At 42.2% G+C, this 19,046-nt stretch overlaps 2 long non-coding RNA genes across 2 annotated transcripts; both read left to right on the plus strand.

Moving 5' to 3' along the window:
* The first annotated feature begins 7,578 nt into the window (after positions 1-7,578).
* LOC149982606 (uncharacterized) lies at positions 7,579-9,436 on the plus strand. Its single transcript, XR_016497328.1, has 3 exons — positions 7,579-8,369; positions 8,457-8,633; positions 8,724-9,436. It is a non-coding gene; the product is annotated as an uncharacterized LOC149982606 (long non-coding RNA).
* Positions 9,437-12,129: 2,693 nt separating this feature from the next.
* LOC149982607 (uncharacterized) lies at positions 12,130-16,623 on the plus strand. The gene is made up of 3 exons (XR_016497327.1): positions 12,130-13,153; positions 13,312-13,398; positions 16,282-16,623. It is a non-coding gene; the product is annotated as an uncharacterized LOC149982607 (long non-coding RNA).
* The last annotated feature ends 2,423 nt before the right edge of the window (positions 16,624-19,046 follow it).

Below are 19,046 nucleotides of genomic sequence, written 5' to 3' on the forward strand. Positions count from 1 at the left end.
TGCTTCATAGTGGTGTCTTTTTTTCTAGAAAATGATTAACTACAATTTATGTATATACATGAGAGGAAAAAGTTTCTCATTTGGTTTTCATCACAGACTTTAAACGAATTTCAGTGTAGATTTACAGTAATAAACAAAGACTAGTCATCTGAAATCACAGCAAGGTCAGTGGTGGATCTTGTCTGCAAGCATCTAACCAGTAACTGGCCATATCTTTATTAAAAGGATAATACCTCAAGTAGCACAGCTGTGTGTGTGTGTGTGTGTGTGTGTGTGTGTGTGTGTGTGTGTGTGTGTGTGTGTAGTGGCCCACTGAATGAGAGAGGGAAGGAAAGACGGAGGGTAAAAACTGTGCTGCAGTGCAGATAGATGAATGCGGTGGCCTGGGCTGAGTCAGCAGCAGCCTGCTCTCAATACTGTAGTGTACTGTAGACCTCCCTCCCTCCCTGTCCCACAACCTACTGCACACAAGGGGAAGGGGAAGGAAGTAAGAGAGGAAAAAATAAATGAGCAGTAGGAAGACAGAGAGAGAGGAGGTGCTGGGATTTATTCATGTGAAAAATGTATGCTATGTATTTCAATGTAAAAAAAATACCTGGGCATATCTAAACTGATATGTGAATGCACAATTGTAGACTCCTAAATCATACACACAAACATATATTTTGTAATAGACTCTCATGATATTCTAGTTTAAAGTGCCACCTTGCCCTGCTCCTTATCTTTCTCTCCTTCCCCACTACCAGCCCGTTGAAAAGTTTATGTAATTATACTTTCCTGTGGATATATTGTCTCACATTCCTACCGCAAAAAGGACCAAGCACACCGATAAAAAACCGGTAAACATGAAAATATTTTATTCAACATTCTGGCTTATGAGAAGAACCTTTCTTGATTCAAAATGCTAATTCCTGCCGGATGTAGTGTTATGCATTTCAACGTCGGGTTTCCAGGCAACGCATGACAGATTAACGGGAATAGTTTTGGAATGCGGAGCCATTGGGCGCGTTGGAGTGGTACACTGAAAGCAGCCGTCTGTAGACGGAACATATGCACCGACAGCAAATTGGACATGTTGTGTAGTTTCTAGGAAACGCAATAATGGCAGACATGGAATTTGCCTAAATAGAGCTCGCCAGCGTGTATTCCTAAAACACGGAAATAAATTACAGCTGGTTCGTTCAGCCATTCCCATGGGAAAAATTAATTGGGAAAGAATAGAGTTTTGGAATAAAGCCTGAATTTAACACGCTTAGGAGAATTTATACGTTTTGTTCCATGAGATAATAGCAGTCAGATAACATGACCTTTATGAATTATGAAGCCTTTATGTGGTTTGTGTTATTTATTACATAAATTCTTCGAAATTCACAAAAACCGACATTAGCTGATGAATATGATCTCATAGGACATGATTTCCTAAACCTGTGTTTACCACATACCTTATTTTCGGCGTTTATACAAAAACGCCTCTCCTCTTCCTCATAGGCTTTGTACAAAGAACCATGGCAGAGTTAGTGGTTACAATAAGACACCATTACTATTTCTCTCGATTGTCGATGAAGGGGATGCTATCGAAATACCACTTCTCCTACAGGAAGCTGAACATGATCAACATGGCGCAAGGAATGAATATCCTGATAAGGAAATTGGATACAAGCCCAAGCTCTTTCGAAGATTCACAAGTCTGGTTTTGTATTTTTCTCAAAATATAACCAGGTAGTGAGTGCATAGGCTGGCTACTATAATGAGAACATAGGTGTTTTTGCAGCATATGGGAAATGCTCTGTTGTTTACCATTACTTCATGCCCCTGTACCTTCCTCATTATTTGTGATTGTGCAACATGGAATTATAACAGATGCGATTAAATGGAGTCCAAAGATTTTTACTGTATGGTAATTGATTGCATATCAGCATCACTACAGCCTGCAGTGTATTTATTTCATTCGTAACGTTTGTGTTGCTTTTGTCAGTAAGCATGTAAAGAACAGAATTGGATTCAATCACAAAGGACAACAACTCTTACTGTACAGAAAAGGATTAGAATATGCATGTACATCAGTTCACATAAATTACTGGGTAAACAATATGCATTGCAGTCAAATGTACTTGGCATTTGATAACTGGTGTCTGGGGTACTTGCTCATTAAGGACCGGTTTCTCAGTCACAGATTAAGCCTCTAAAATTGTCAGTGTTGAAATCCCCAACAATAACCCATTTGTAGCACACAATGTGTATTACATTTTATTCACATTTAGACAATCAACACATTTTCATTTGTTTGGTGACAATATAACAGACAATACAAATTCTAGGCTATAACATGGAACACAACATTACAGTAATATCAAGATTTAAAAAATACATTTTTTATTTCACTTTTATTTAACCAGGTAGGCTAGTTGAGAACAAGTTTTTCATTTACAACTGCGACCTGGCCAAGATAAAGCAAAGCAGTGCGACACAAACAACAACAGAGTTAAACATGGCATAAACAAGCGTACAGTCAATAACACAATAGAATAAAATGTAAAAAAGTATATATATACAGTGTGTGAAAATGGCGTGAGGAGGTAAGGCAATAAATGGGCCATAGTAGCAAAGTAATTACAATTTAGCAGATTAACACGAGTGATAGATGAGCAGATGATGGTGTGTAAGTAGTGATACTGGTGTGCAAAAGAGCAGTAAAGTAAATAAAAACAATATGGGGATGAGGTAGGTAGATTCGTTGGGCTATTTACAGATGGGCTGTGTACAGCTGCAGGAATTAGTTAGCTGCTCAGATAGCAGATGTTTAAAGTTAGTGAGGGAAATATAAGTCTCCAGCTTCAGCAATTTTTGCAATTCGTTCCAGTCATTGGCAGGAGAGAACTGGAAGGAAAGGCAGCCAAAGCAGGTGTTGGCTTTGAGGATGACCATTGAGATATACCGGCTGGAGCGCGTGCTACGGGTGGGTGTTGTTATCGTGACCAGTGAGCTTAGGTATGGTGGAGCTTTACCTAGCAAAGACTTATAGATGACCTGGAGCCAGTGGGTCTGGCAAAGAATATGTAGCGAGGGCCAGCCGACTAGAGCATACAAGTCGCAGTGGTGGGTGGTATAAGGCACTTTGGTAACAAAACGGATGGCACTGTGATTGACTACATCCAATTTGCTGAGTAGAGTGTTGGAGGCTATTTTGTAAATGACATCGCCAAAGTCGAGGATCGGTAGGATAGTCAGTTTTACTAGGGTATGTTTGGTGGCGTGAGTGAAGGAGGCTTTGTTGAGAAATAGAAAGACGATTCTAGGTTAATCTTTTTTTACCAATTTGTCCTCCCCAATTTCGTGGTATCCAAATTGGTAGTAGTTACAGTCTTGTCTCATCGCTGCAACTCCCGTACGGACTTGGGAGAGGCGAAGGTCGAGAGCCATGCGTCCTCCGAAACACAACCTAACCAACCAACTGCTTCTTGACACAATGCCCATCCAACCCGGAAACCAGCCGCACCAATGTGTCGGAGGAAACACTGTACACCTGGCAACCGTGTCAGCGTACACTGCGCCCGGCCCGCCACAGGAGTCTCTAGTACGCGATGAGACAAGGATATCCCTGCCGGCCAAACCCTCCCTAACCCGGACGATGCTGGGCCAATTATGTGCCGCCCCATGGGCCTCCTGGTCACGGCCGGCTGCGACCGAGAGGCCCATGGGGCGCAGACCCATAGCGGATGCAGGCAATGAGGCAGTGATCGCTGAGTTCCTGATTGAAAACCCAGAATCTCAGAATCTCTAGTGGCACAGCTAGCACTGCGATGCAGTATTTGTAGTTGGTATTTGTAGTTGGTAGGTATTTGTATTGTAAAGGTATTTGTAGTTGTCCACATATTCTAAGTCCGAACAGTCCAGAGTAGTGATGCTAGTCGGGCTGGCGGGGGCAGCGAGCTGTTGAAAAGCATGCAGTTAGTTTTACTAGCGTTTAAAAGCAGTTGTAGGCCATGGAAGGAGAGTTGTATAGCATTGAAGCTCATTTGGAGGTTTGCAGTGTCCAGAGAAGGGCCAGATGTATACAGAATGGTGTCGTCTGCATAGAGGTGGATCAGGGAATCACCCGCAGCAAGAGCGACATCATTGACATATACAGAGAAAAGAGTCGGCCCGAGAAGTGAACCCTGTGGTACCCCCATAGAGACTACCAGAGGTCTGGACAACAGGCCCTCCGAAGTAGTTGGTGAACCAGGCGAGGCAGTCATTTGAGAAACCAAGGCTGTTGAGTCTGCCTATAAGAATACGGTGATTGACAGAGTCGAAAGCCTTGGCCAGGTGGTTGAAGATGGCTGCACAGTACTGTCTTTTATCAATGGCGGTTATGATATTGTTTAGTACCTTGAGCGTGGCTGAGGTGCACCCGTGACCTGCTCGGAAACCGAATTGCACAGCGGTGAAGGTACGGTGGGATTCGAAATAGGTCAGTGATCTGTTTATTAACTTGGCTTTTGAAGATTTTAGAAGGGCAGGATGGATAAGGTCTATAACAGGTTGGGTCTAAAGTTTCACCCCCTTTGAAGAGGGGGGTGACCACGGCAGCGTTCCAATCTTTAGGGATCTCGGACGATACGAAAGAGAGATTGAACAGACTGGTAATAGGGGTTGCAACAATAGCGGCGGATAATTTTGGAAAGAGAGGGTCCAGATTGTCTAGCCCAGCTGATTTGTACAGGTCCAGGTTTTGCAGCTCTTTCAGAACATCTGCTATCAGGATTTGGGTGAAGAAGAAGCTGGGGAGGCTTGGACAAGTAGCTGCGAGGTTCGCGGAGCTGTTAACCGGGGTTGGGGTAGCCAAGAGGAAAGCATGGCCAGCCATAGGGAAATGCTTATTGAAATTATCAGTGCAGTGCAGTGGGCAGCTGGGAAGAGGTGCTCTTGTTCTCCATGGACTTTACAGTGTCCCAAAACGTTTTGTAGTTAGAGCTACAGGATGCAAATTTCTGTTTGAAAAAGCTAGCCTTTGCTGACTGACTGCGTGTATTGGTTTCTGACTTCCCTGAAAAGTTGCATATCGCGACGACTATTCGATGCTATTGCAGTCCGCCACAGGATGTTTTTGTGCTGGTCAAGGGCAGCCAGGTCTGGAGTGAACCAAGGGCTATATCTGTTCTTAGTTCTACATTTTTTTAAACTGAACTGATTTAGCAGGTGAAAACCTGAGAAAAATCCAGTCAGGAAGTAGTTTTGTTGGTTTTGTAGTTTTCTATTCAATGCCATTACAGTATCCATTGACATAGGACTCAATTTGCAGTTCTTATGCCTTCCACTAGATGTCAACAGTCTTTAGAAATCGTTTCAGGATTGTGTTCTTATAAATGAGAGAGTAAGACCAGTCTGAACGAGAGGTTCCTAACGTGTCGCAGAGTTTTTTCATGCGCATTTGCTTTTCTTGTTTACCTTTTATATTGACGACGTTATTGTCCGGTTGAAATATTATATATCATTTAGGCAAAAAAACAACCTGAGGTTTGACATGATTCTATGAACTTTACGGATACAATTTTGATTTTTTTGTATGATTGTTTTGACTGCTTTTGAGCATGTGGATTACTGAAGAAAACGTGCTTACAAAACGGAGGTTTTTGGATATAAAGAGACTTCATCGAACAAAAGGAACATTTATTGAGTAAATGAATGTCTTCTGATTGCCACCATATGAAGATCATCAAAGGTACACTGGCAATACTAAAGTGCCTATAAGAACATCCAACATCCAACTGCTTTCTAGTGGTCTAACTCCCTCTCCATCTGAAATGCAACACCAAAAACATGAATTAGCCTAGTCAGTCAGTAACTTAGCTAACTAATGAAACTAATATAAATATGCACAAGACTATTCAGCCAAATAATAACAAAACAGCCCTTTTGCAGTGTAATCAAGAGGGGCATTTTTCTTGCTGTCACTAGTGTATCAATAAACAGCATGGGAATTAAGTAGTTTGACAAGAAGTATTCCCAATTGTCATATAGCTAGCAAATGAAGTGTTATTTTCTAGAAACCTACTGTAGCTAGCTACCGTCCACCTTGCTAGCTAATGCAGTGAACTCAAGACTGATAGTGGGAGTTATGTAATGTTAGCTAACTTTCCCCCAGCAGTTTCATAAACTTTGGATGGCTTAGCAATTATACAGTGGTGTAAAGTACTTAAGTAAAATTACTTTAAAGTACTACTTAAGTCATTTTGGGGGGGTCTGTCCTTTACTATTTATATTTTGGACAACATTTACTTCACTACATTCCTAAAGAAAATAATGTGGTTTGTACTCCATACATTTTCTCCTGACAACCAAAAGTACTCACTACATTTTGAATGCTTAGCAGGACAGGAAAATGGTCCAATTCACACACTTATCAAGAGACCATCCCTGGTCTTCTCTACTGCCTCTGGCGGACTCACTAAATGATGTTTGAGTGTTGGAGTGTGTCCCTGGCTATCCGTAAATAAATTGTGCCGTCTGGTTTTAATATATATATATTTTTTTTAATTTTACCCCGTTTTTTCTCCCCAATTTCGTGGCATCCAATTGTTTAGTAGCTACTATCTTGTCTCATCGCTACAACTCCAGTACGGGCTCGGGAGAGACGAAGGTTGAAAGTCATGCGTCCTCCGATACACAACCCAACCAAGCCGCACTGCTTCTTAACACAGCGCGCATCCAACCCGGAAGCCAGCCGCACCAATGTGTCGGAAGAAACACCGTGCACCTGGCAACCTTGGTTAGCGCGCACTGCGCCCGGCCCGTCACAGGAGTCGCTGGTGCGCGATGAGACAAGGATATCCCTACCGGCCAAGCCCTCCCTAACCCGGACGACGCTAGGCCAATTGTGCGTCGCCCCACGGACCTCCCGGTCACGGCTGTGGTTTTGATACTTAAGTATATTTTAGAAATTACATTAAACTTTTTTTACATACCCCTTTTTCTCCCTAATTTCGTGGAATCCAATTGGTAGTTACAGTCTTGTCCCATCGCTGCAACTCCCGTATGGACTCGGGAGAGGTTAAGGTCGAGAGAAACACGACACGTCCACAGAAACACGACCCCGCCAAGCCGCACTGGTTCTTTGAAACAATGCTCGCTTAACCCAGAAGCCAGCAGCACCTATGTGTTGGCGGAAACACCGTACACCTGGCGACCGTGTCAGCGTGCATGTTTTTAGCAGCATTTAACCACATGCAATCTCCTCATTGGTTTTTAGGAGCATATACCCACATGGGTGATTGAAAGATGAACTGAGGTCTACGCTCCAGTCGGTAGCAGTAATGCACCTTAAGTTGGTTGCCAACCCCCAAATAAAGTCCAAAGAAGAAGCCTGAAGGAGGAGAGATTACTAGAAAATAAACTTTTACCGGTTGATTAATTGTCAGAGTAAAGGACCTTGTGCATTTCAGGTAAAATAACAATCCAATGTTTATATCCCAGGACAAAACTCTTAGCATTAGCTAGCAACAGCAAGAGCTATTTAAAATTGCCATAAAAATGTAATGCTTTTTGACCTGTCCCCAAATTAATATAGTTGGTTCAGAGTTTGTTTTGATATTTCAAACTGTGTGTCCTGGGGCCTGTTGCACAAAAGTAGAATTAAGACATCCGGGATAAATGACTCAGCTGAGCTCAATGAAGCCAAAACATGTGCGTCCAGGCTTAATTGGTTGCACAAAGACCAAGCCAGGATGAGCAGACACGGATTCATTAAGCCAGGTGAAACCAATCCTGGATAGGTGCGCGCTCACGGCTCACTCAAATAGACCCCGCCACAGATCACAGATTAACTGATTTACCATGGCAACTAGAGCCGCGTACTTTTCCCCGTCGGAAGCACAAATCCTCATGGAGGCATACGAGGAGGTAAAAGATATAATTAAGAAGAAAGGCAACACCGCCACAGTGATAAAGCAAAGAGAAAAAGCGTGGCAAAGTATTGCAGACCGCCTGAATGCGAAGTAGTGCACAATTACACACTCACCGCTCCGCTGAAACATCACAATTACAATTCAAATATTTAATTCACATCTCCAAAAATGCAGTTGTACTGTAATTATGAAACGGTTAATTTTTTTTATTGAAATGCACTGCAGATATGAGTGAAATTGTGTAAAGTAACTCCATCACACTGTATAAAGCTATGATAAAATTTTTGATATTTTTACTGAAAACAAGACAAAAATACCAAGTAATTTTTTGCAGTGTGACTCCATTAAGTGTGTGTGTGTGTGTGTGTGTGTGTGTGTGTGTGTGTGTGTGTGTGTGTGTGTGTGTGTGTAGATTAAACATGAACGGGCCAAAACGGACATGGCAGCAGGTCAAAATCAAATACAAGAACATTCTGCAGAATGGTATGGTCCCTGACTAATATTTAACAAAGCACAAGCATATATTGTACCCAGAAGGTGCCTGCTCACACATTGTCTGTACTGTTTTAGCAGTGAAAAAGAATACCCACAGACAAGGCACGGGTGGTGGGTCACCAAAGGCTGACCTTACCCCAGCAGAGGACATGGCCTTGGAGCTAAATAAAGGCAGGCCCGTCTTAGAGGGGATCCCTGGGGGGAAAGAGACGAGCATAGGTTCCTCCCAAGATGCCACCCGCTTCATTCAAGGTATGTCCTTCCATCTCTACATGGGATACAACCACATTCATATTGAATCAATTTGGACTGTCTGACTTTGGTTTACCTATTGCCTTGCAGTGTCTGGCAGCACTGTGTTCCTGTTAGAGCCACCAGCACAAGCACCAGACGATGCTGATCCAGTGAGTACTCCATCAAAGGCATACTGTAGGCCTGGCATGTCTTGTCTACTAGCTTCAATATGAATCCGATTAAATGTGATAGGGTGAAGGCCCCAGTGCAGCAGCAACAGCACATGATGGAGACGATGATGAGGAGGAGACCATCTCTCTGGATTCCAGAAGGCATGAGGTATCATGTTAAGACTGTGAAAGTACTATTTACTCTACAATGGTGAGGAGTCCTCATCAAAATCAAAAAATCTAATTTCTTTTACAGGACCCAGATGCTATACAGTGGGAAAACCAGCCTGGCAACATAGTGCGTATTAATAAAAGGACACCACATCCTGCCAAATTCCAGCTGCGCTAATTGTATTGTGTTCACAGAGCTCACAAGCTATCAGAAAGTTGTATGGCAACCACCTCCGGTGCCAAATAGAACTGGCAGACATAGACATTCAGTACAAGAAGAAAAAGATGGAAAATCTTGCACTGGAGTTCGAAATAAAAAAGAGGACAATTAGGAAACTGGACCTTGAAATAAAAAAACTTGAGAGGGAGGTGAGATATGCCTTCAATGTACACTGTATGCTAACTGTAACACAAATGTATTAATCATTATTTTTCTTTCCTCCCCCAGCTCCAAGAAGATGACACAGCTCAAAATAAAAATTAGGTATATTCTCGTAAAGTCAAGTGAGCCATGACATATGAGCTCTTATTGTGAGCACACAGGACGGTGGCATCTTTCTAAGGTTTTTTTTATTTTCCCAGCAATCAGTACAACCAAGTCATCGTTATAAGGCATCGCCCTCTTTTGCCCACCCCCCCCAGCACCAGGTGTGGCCACTAGCCTATATAAAGGCCCAAAATTGTGTGTTCCTTTCTGCTCTGACAATGGCATGCCCATTCGTGCGAGATGTGGTGGATGAAGAAGCACTTGTGCTGAGGAGAGCCTTCAGGTGAGAAAGGGTCTTCAGGGACCGGTTGGACCCACTGGCCTTCCCTGATGACCATCTATATGAAAGATACAGGTTTTCTGCAGATGGCATCAGGTATCTATGCAGACTACTGGGTCCCAGGATTAAGCACCGCACTGCACGGAGCCATGCACTGAGTGTGGAGCAAATGGTTTGTGTGGCCTTGCGCTTTTTTGCTAGTGGAGCCTTCCTGTACTCAGTGGGGGATGCAGAACAGCTGAACAAGGCCACAATTTGCCGCACAATAAGGAGTGTGTGTCTGGCTATCAAAGCATTAGCAGATGTCTTCATCTCCTTCCCTGGCCACAGAAGACTCTGTGACATCAAAGAGGAGTTCTATAGGATTGCAGGTAAGAGGATCTACAAATTACAGGACAACTGTTAACACATAGTAGGATACTCATTACTTTGTGTGACAGGTTTCCCCAATGTCATTGGTGCAGTGGACTGCACACACATAAGGATAAAAGCCCCCTCAGGTGCCCATGAGGCCGATTTTGTGAATAGGAAATCCTTTCACAGCATTAATGTTCAGGTGAACATAACTTTTTGATATTGTCCATTGACGAACACTCTGCATTGCCAGTGATGTGCATTGATTGGTGTAATATTCCTCATCTTATGATTTCAGATGGTCTGCAATGCTGACTGTGTGATCAGCAATGTTGTGGCAAAATGGCCTGGCTCAGTCCATGACTCCAGAATCTTTCGGGCCTCTGAAATCTATCAGTGCCTATCACAAGGTAAGCCACACAACCCCTATTTATAACCATCATGGCTGTGTCAAGAATATCACTGTGTTTATGAGGTAGTAATGATGAGATTTTGTGTTGACAGGTGAATTCTCTGGTGTGTTGCTGGGAGACAGGGGGTATGGCTGCCAGCCTTTTCTCCTGACACCTTTCACAGACCCCCAGGAAGCACAGCAGGCCTACAACCATGCCAGGACCAGGGCCAGAGTTGAAATGACCTTTGGCCTCCTGAAGGCACGCTTTCACTGCCTTCACAAATTAAGGGTCAGCCCTGTTAGGGCATGTGATATTACTGTGGCTTGTGCTGTCCTCCACAATGTGGCCTGCCTGAGGAAGGAGAGGGCCCCCAGAGTGCCACCAGCCATGGACTGGGACAATCCGGCAATCTTCCCTGATGACGACAGTGGTCGGCTGCTGAGGGACCAATATGTGTTGAATTATTTTAGTTAGTATGTGTGCTTTCAATTTTGGTTAAATATGTCCTGCGGTGGCAGAGGAATTTGGGTTTTTTTGGGTTCGTTTTTTGACGAATTTGGCCTCTTATGATGTTTGTGCGGTATACTGTGTGTAATACAAGGCTGCAGGGAGGCTACTGCATCCATTCATTTGTCTGTTCAGTTGATGTGTATGGATTTGTCCTGCATTTATTTTAGTGTGCAGACATGCAGGGTGTGTTATACACATTCAAAGGTCTGTATATGTATCATTTTGTATAATATGCTTAGATTCTGTGCTTTCCATCTTGTAGAGTCACTGTGACTTCAGTTTTGAAAGGAGCTGATGGTTTACCTGCTTTGTTTTGTCCTTATTCAATAAAGGAACATAATGTTACACATTGTGTTTTTATATTCATATGGAATGTGTATTTGTTTATATGACAGAGTACTAGGGCCACACTGAAGAAAAAGGATAAAGTCATAAATTTATGAGGCTGGTTCTTTCTGCAGAAAAGCTACATATTGTTTTTACAGTTTTGATACTTATGACAATGTGATACTTAATATTCTGGCACATCAGCATGTCTTTGTTTATGAAACCATACTGAAGTACAATTTCACGAAATGCCCCACATCTGTCATTTTAACAACTGTCCTCCTTTAAAACAACTGGTTACAATATTATGACTTGTGTTTTTTTCCCCTCTGTGGCCCTAATATTCTAGCATTTTATATATAGCCTTATAGTCTATGGGAAACTGTAAATTATCTAATGATAGCAACATCATCTAAAAATCATTTTTTATCCAAAATCATTTAAATTAATGATCACAAACGTTTAAATAACAGTGGGTCTAGTTATATGTGATAACAATGTATAGTGAGCAGTGAAATAACTATTGGTTTCCATTTGTGGTGACTGCTGACTGACATTAGGGATGAGATTAAATAGATCCTGGAATTTAGCCTGGTCTGGAGCAGGCTAGCTCCACAGAATAAATCTCCATGGTAATTTATACCATAACATATCCTCCTGCCCCCTATCCATCTTTAGTGCAACCGGATTACGGATCAATTGAGCCAGGATCACCAAGATATCCTGGCTTAATCCCTTATCCTAGTTTTGTGCAACAGGCCCCTGATCGTCTCTGATGTGGGGGGACAAAAATCAACATGCACATGATGTGCGTGCAGTCAGGTAAGCATGTTAGACCGCAGCGCCACTCGGGAGGCCACATTTACTTTTGATACTTAAGTATATTTAAAACCAAAAACTTTAACTCAAGTAGAATTTTACTGGGTGACTTTTACTTGAGTAATTTTCTATTAAGGTACCTTTACTTTTACTCAAATATGACAATTGGGTACTTTTTCCACCACTGCAATTATAGCTATTCGTTTTCCCCATGCATCTGCCTGACACAATTTGTCAGTTGTTAAATAGTAAATTAGGATGGATAAATCAGAAGCCAGCTAGCAATGCCAAGTGAATGCCTTTCACCAACAAAAATTATGTATGCATATAAAAGAGACAATTACCTTGAAGCAGATAATTTTTGTTTTATTCCAGTACTTCAGGCCATGGAGTAATAACTATCTACTTGTTTGTAGAACCAGCGTCTTCACCTGAACGAACTTCACAGGAAAGGTGTAGGTGCTGGCAAAAGCACAGGCTGCGTCATACACTTGAGGGGGCGTTTACTTACTAGAGCATGTGCTTCACTTTATTTTTTATTTTTTTTTAAATCTAGCAGCAATTTGCAAAGGGTGTATGTTGTATTTATATTATTGGCTAATTTATTTATTTGAAACATGGCCTTTAAGTTGTTCTCACACTAATCAACCGCTAGTAGCAAGATAGACCGCGTTTAAACAACGTTTGGCGCAGAAGATGCAAGAAATAGCTAGCTAACAAGTTAGCCAGTTAACATAGCTAGCTAATATCGTCCCTACACAGAATGGTTACCAGCCGTCCTGCGCGCAGGTTGTTCACTTTAGGACTAGCCCAAGTTCATCTTATTTAGTTAGCTATGGACTCAATGCCTTTAATACCAGGTGTTTTATTGCGAAATGACGACACGCCTAATCAAAACCTCAACCGAGAATTCGCAACGAGAATTTCTTATCCTAGCCCTGAGTCACCGTCTCCTCAAGTACCCGACATCACAGAGACCAGCGCTGGTCTGGAGTGGTTTGAAATGGGCCTAGCGACCTCATCTGGTAAGTGATGAGATAGCAAGACAGGTTAATGTTGTATGTTCTCCTTGTGAGTAGCTATAGCAAATATGTTTTTAAATGTTGCTATAGTAAGAAACGTTACATATACACAGTGCTGCCTGCTATGTTTAACTAGTGAGAATATTTTAACCATACTGCAGGTCCCGCGAGGAGCACAACAGACCAGGGAGTACCGCGGTCTCCTTATGTCACTGGATCAGTCAGCACCCAAAGCTCTCCACTCAGCAGTAAGTGATGGAATTACTGATGCACACTGCACTGTCATCAGCTCAACTGGCCTGCTTTATTTCACATTACAATGTCTAAAGCAGGGGTGTAGCACAGTTTCGCGTGACCCCCACAAGGTTCGAGCAAGGACTTTTATTTTTTCTTAAATGGGCAGAGAGAAAAGTGCGCAGTATTATTGATGGATAATGTTGCTGTTTTAGAGCTCAGGGATTCTTGAACGATTCGCAACTTTTTTCCCACAAATATTTGTCATAAAGCCTACCGGGTGGCCCTGGTGACTGCATCGCAGCGCTAGCTGTGCCACCAGAGGCTCTGGGTTCGCGCCCAGGCTCTGTCGCAGCCGGCCGCGAGCGGGAGGTCCGTGGGGCCACGCACAATTGGCCTAGCGTCGTCCGGGTTAGGGTTAGGCATTGATAGTTTAATTCTAACATTTAGATTATTCAAATATGTAATGCACAACTCCAAACGTCTTTTAATTATTTTTTATATAGCACTATTAAATGCTCCAGGGCTAATTTCGTTAGCATTTTGACATTCTTTTTCTATATTTAAATAAATCAAGCAAACATCCCTTAGGTCAAGCACACTAAATACTTTGACTCCATCGGTGACGGAGTTGACAACAGATACTAAAAATAAAAGTTAAGTACAATTTTTTTTTTAAATATGAAAAATTATTCATTTGAAAATCCCCAATAAAATAATGGTTATCAGATCTTTCAACACCATGAAGGAGTTGACGTTAGACAAAAATCTTAGTTTCTTTTACGGTGTTGACAAATTGCTTTTTGTTCTTCATTCAAGTGGTTTATACAGTAGCACTTTTGTTTTTCAATAGTTGCATATTTGAAAAATAAATAATTAATTCTATCTTAAACTATTAGGCTGATGGGCTGACAGTTTATGGTTGTTACGTGGGGATTCCGATATATTGTTTGTTTTAAATCTATCAAAAGTAGAGAACATTACAAACCATGAGTGGTCTTGTTTCACTACATGTAATGAGGACGTTGGGGTGTTTGTCACGGATCCCCCCGGTACTGCTGCTCATTCTGTTCACCAGTTCCAGAGGTCTACGTCACCGGCTTTCTAGGCTTCACTGAACGGGATTCATTATCATCAACCCCGGACTGTCTTGTCTGATTACACACACCTGGTTCCCATTTCCCCTGATTAGTATGTTATATGTGCCCTCTGTCTTTGTCGGTTATTGTTCCCATGTCTGTTGGTTGTGTGAGTACCTATGTGGTGGTGCAGATTTATATATTGTGTATTACGGGTATCGTCATTCAACGAGGTTTACCCTCGCTCTTTTGTTTGGGTGTTTTGTTTACATGTTTGTTTTGGGTGTATTAAAAACCCCTTTTGTGTATTCCTGTGCCTGTCTCCAAATCCTTTATACCAGTGTATAAAAGTGTATAAGTCCTTATGGTATAGCTGACCCTGCTCATTCTTGGTTAATTTAGAATTTTAGGCAAATCTGATGGAGTTGACCAAATCTCCAGACACTTCTTTTAGGGATCAGTCTTAAGAAATATTCTTTAAAATCACAGAGAGCTATTGCAAGAAACTACATAATGTAATTTTTCAGTTAATATCCCCTTATTGGCAGTTTTTATAATTTAAAACACTTTTTTGGAGAGAATGAAATCTGGATCCTTTGCTCCGGACAAGGGCATTTACAGGCATAAAGCCGACATGAAAATGAATAATATTGAGAATTCCAAAAACAAATATTTTCCCTTATAATATTCCCCTAAATGCACATGTTATGTTTTTTTTTATATATATCTATATCAAGTTTCCTTGCCGGACAAGGATTGTCCCAACTTTCAAGAATCTCTGAGCTAATTTCCTGCTGTTCTGCACATTTTGCCATGAGGCTGAGAGAACATTTAGCAGTTTAAAGCTAATTTCCTGTAATTATAAAATGTTTGTGTTCATCTGCTATCTGGGGGGCCTGACCTTTTTAAGGGTTGGAGGCCCCCAAAGTGCGTGGACCCCCCTGCCTTGTGTGGGCTGCAGGGGTGTGTGCTACACCAGTGGTCCAGAGGGCCACACTTTATATTAGTTTTTATATTTGCGAACTGACTGTCTAGCTTTAATTTCAGTGATTTATTAGCGAGCTAGACAGGAGTCTTGAAATTGTATAAATGTAGGTCCATTATCATTTCTACACAGTTTTGATTTGGTTTTAGTCATTTTAAAGTATATTGAGTTCGATTCCCCTTCGGATTGGACCCTCGCACAGGGTTATTTTGACACCACACTGGTCTAAAGGCTTGCATTTTGAGACTTGTTGCCCATCTCCTAGACAGGATTTCAATGAAGCTTCATTAGTATGGTGAAAACACCCTGAAATAAAGTACACTTCCACTATGAGCCCACATCTTAGTCTATTTAATACAGTGCAAAAGCAGGCCTACACAGCCCTCTGCCTTATTATAAGCACATAAGCTGTAGGCTACTGAAGTTCCATTTGCTAGGGTAGGCTAAAGGGTGTGGCAACAGTGAGTTGTGAGGTCCTTGGTGACTTTGTGGACACACTTAAAATTACAGACTTTGCAGTTCCATCCACCCCAGTGCAGAGCTGGGGGATCCCCCATAATCTGGAGGAGGATCCATGGACGGCTAGTCCTACACAGCGCAGAACACAACCATCCCCCCTGGGTAACGAACCCTCAGAACCCCTGGGTACATTCCTCTCGATGAGTAGACACCTCCTAGTGCCCTGTTTGAAAAGTGGTCCCTCTTACAATATACAGAAGTGTGGTTATGTCTATGCATGTTTTTTTAAAGTTCTTACTTTATCATCTTGGTCATGTGATCAGCAAGGACAGCTCAATTCACAGAAGCTAATAGTATTTTTCCCTCTGAAACAGCTCAAACTGTCCCTGTTATCAGAAAGAGGAGGGTTTATGCACTAGCCCAGCCAGTGAGAAGCGAATCTGAAGAGGACCTATCTAGTAAAGAAGGGATATCGGAGAGGGGGAGCAGAAAAGGGAAAGACAGCAGACCCATCCTGGGACATCTGTTTGATTAACACACTGACTGATTTGTAACTGCTGCTGACTTTTTAATGTTTGATTATTTACAATGTAATGCTGGTGAAGTAATTTACAATTCCTTACAGATTACCTAGTTTGATCCCCTCCTGTTTAATCTTTTTCATCAGTTTTGCAATGTGTCATTGTTCTAATAAAATATAATCAAAAAGGTTGAAATAGTAGAACATTTAAAATTCCCAGAGTGACCTAGTAGTATAGTGACAACCACTAAATGTCACTGTTGTGTTATTTCCTGTCTACCACTTTCCTCTCTGATACTGCTGGGTGTGTGAGTGAGAGGTTATCCTGTGATCTTGTACTTCACTGAGAAAAATGAAACATGCACTAGTAGGTCATCTTTAATGGGTGTGATCGTGTCTAAGAGGAAATTGGGTCACCACCTACCACTTCTGACCCTTCATCCTTCCATGACATAGAAAGATGTGAATAGACAAACACTGAAGTTTTTGTCTGAAGTGGATGTGAATTCAACAGGATTGGGAATGTCTAAGACAGAGAAGGGTAATGACATTGTCAGACTAGCCATCCCCAAATGAATGGCCAAATGGAGCAATTAATTTTTCCACAGACTGGCAGATGGGCCAGGTACTCTAGGAACTCATGAGTTTTCTAAACAACAGCTTTATGTAGAACTTTGATTTGTATATTCAGTCTGCTTTGAAACATAATGAGTATGTGTCTCTACGTACAGTGGAAAAATACCCGATATATGAACAAATATATATTAAGAAGATGAATTAGGGAACCCTTTCAAGAGTATGCAGGCCTTAAGCCTTTGTGTTGGGATAGAGAAATTGTTGGATTATTGAATTCAACGAGACTCTTCTACCCTTGAGTGGGTGACCTACTCATCCTCAGGGCCTATGCATGATGGGTCCACTATTCCACACATATGGTGGAGAATTGCCACACTCACCTACAAAATGGATTAGGGAGCATATTAACATCATCTGGAGTCTTATCAGGGGTTAAATTGGGATAGTCTGTCTCCGAATTTAGTTTTTTCTAAAATTGTCACTATATATTCTGTTTTGCTATACCCCACCTACCCCACACACACAGACTTTAACCTCCCCAGAACCCCCTCATCCCCACCACCACACACATTAGCCATGGGATTGATGTTGGAGGGTGGGTCACCTAATCCCTGTTAGGGTGAAGGCACAAAGCGCATGTTGGTGCAGGAGGGGCCAAATGCTTACATCACATCTGTCTCACTCTGACACATTTGATCGTCCTTTATAGATCATCCCTGCCCTTTACTTCTACATGACTTAGCTTGCTGACCGCACATTGTGGTTCACACCAATCAATACCTGAATCGTAAAATAGCAAGAGTGAGGGTGAGAGTGGTTGGGGCTGGGACCAGGGTTAGGGTGATAGGGTGGCTGGGGCTGGAACCGGGGTGGGTGAGAGGATGGTTGGGGGGCTCTGCTGTGGAATGCATGGAGATTGACAGCAGGGACAGCAGAGTTTGATGGAGGGATACAAATAGTTAGACACCCCTCAACACAATAGAACCAGGGACGTGGGGGGGGGGGGGGGGGGGGGTGTTGTCACTATGACTCCACTTTCTTTCACCTTCAGCTTCCCTCCTCACACCCTCTTGAGCCTTTTGGGGGGGGGGGTTCTTGACATGACACATTTGGCCCTTTGTTTCCCTTGCCAACATTTACCCCTTCACCCATTTCACTCTCTGAAAAACATTTCTATTTTCCTTTTTGAGAAATTAAAGTTGTAGATGTACCCTATCCTGTGTGTTCTCTTGTGTGGATGAGCTACATTACTGGTTTAGCTCAATAGGCCTTTCATTAGCCATGGTGAGGTGGAGAAGTAGGTGACATGGAATTCAGAACATAATGAATGCTTTTTTTCACCTTGATGGAGGTGAAGGCAACCCTGATCCTGGAGTGCAGGTGCTTCATGTTTTTGATTGGAAGATCAGGTGCGTTCAATTTAGGCAATGACTGAACTGATCAATTAGCTCAGTTGGTCAGGTGTGGTGCCCAGTTGGAACAAAATCCTGCAATACCTGCAGCACTTCAGGAACAAGGTTGCCTACCCCTGACCTAAGGTGGTAAAATCACAGAGAGCTATAGAGAATGTCACCTCAGAGGTTTGACCAAGACCATGAATGTCTGAGTTGGAATAATAAAACCATAGCAGGCTTTCCCTTGGGCACACAGGAACACCATGTTCTACCAGCCTCCCAATTCAATGCACTACAGTATGTATTTATTAAAATATGAAATTAAATCATTTGACCCAAAAAGGAAGGCAGGGATTGATAGTGACAGGTGGGATGCTATGGGGAGGTAATGAAAGGGCTAAAGTAATTACCAGCTATCCATTTAAAAAACAACCGCAGTAAGGCATTTTGAGAGACAAATATGGACACACTATGTGGCCATGCCTCTTTGAGGACCATTGATTGTTTGATGATTGAAAGTGTCCTTTATGGTAAGCCTTCTATTTCAATGTGATATTACAGTTGTGGTTTAATAAAAAATGTGTTAAATTAGCTTAATAGCTTTAACCACCAGCTTGAGAGGCTGTAAATTAGCTCACTTCCATGGTTG

This window comes from Oncorhynchus mykiss, chromosome 7 (genome assembly GCF_057628025.1).
Source record: "Oncorhynchus mykiss isolate SJ-2025 chromosome 7, ASM5762802v1, whole genome shotgun sequence".
Taxonomy (NCBI): Eukaryota; Metazoa; Chordata; class Actinopteri; order Salmoniformes; family Salmonidae; genus Oncorhynchus; species Oncorhynchus mykiss.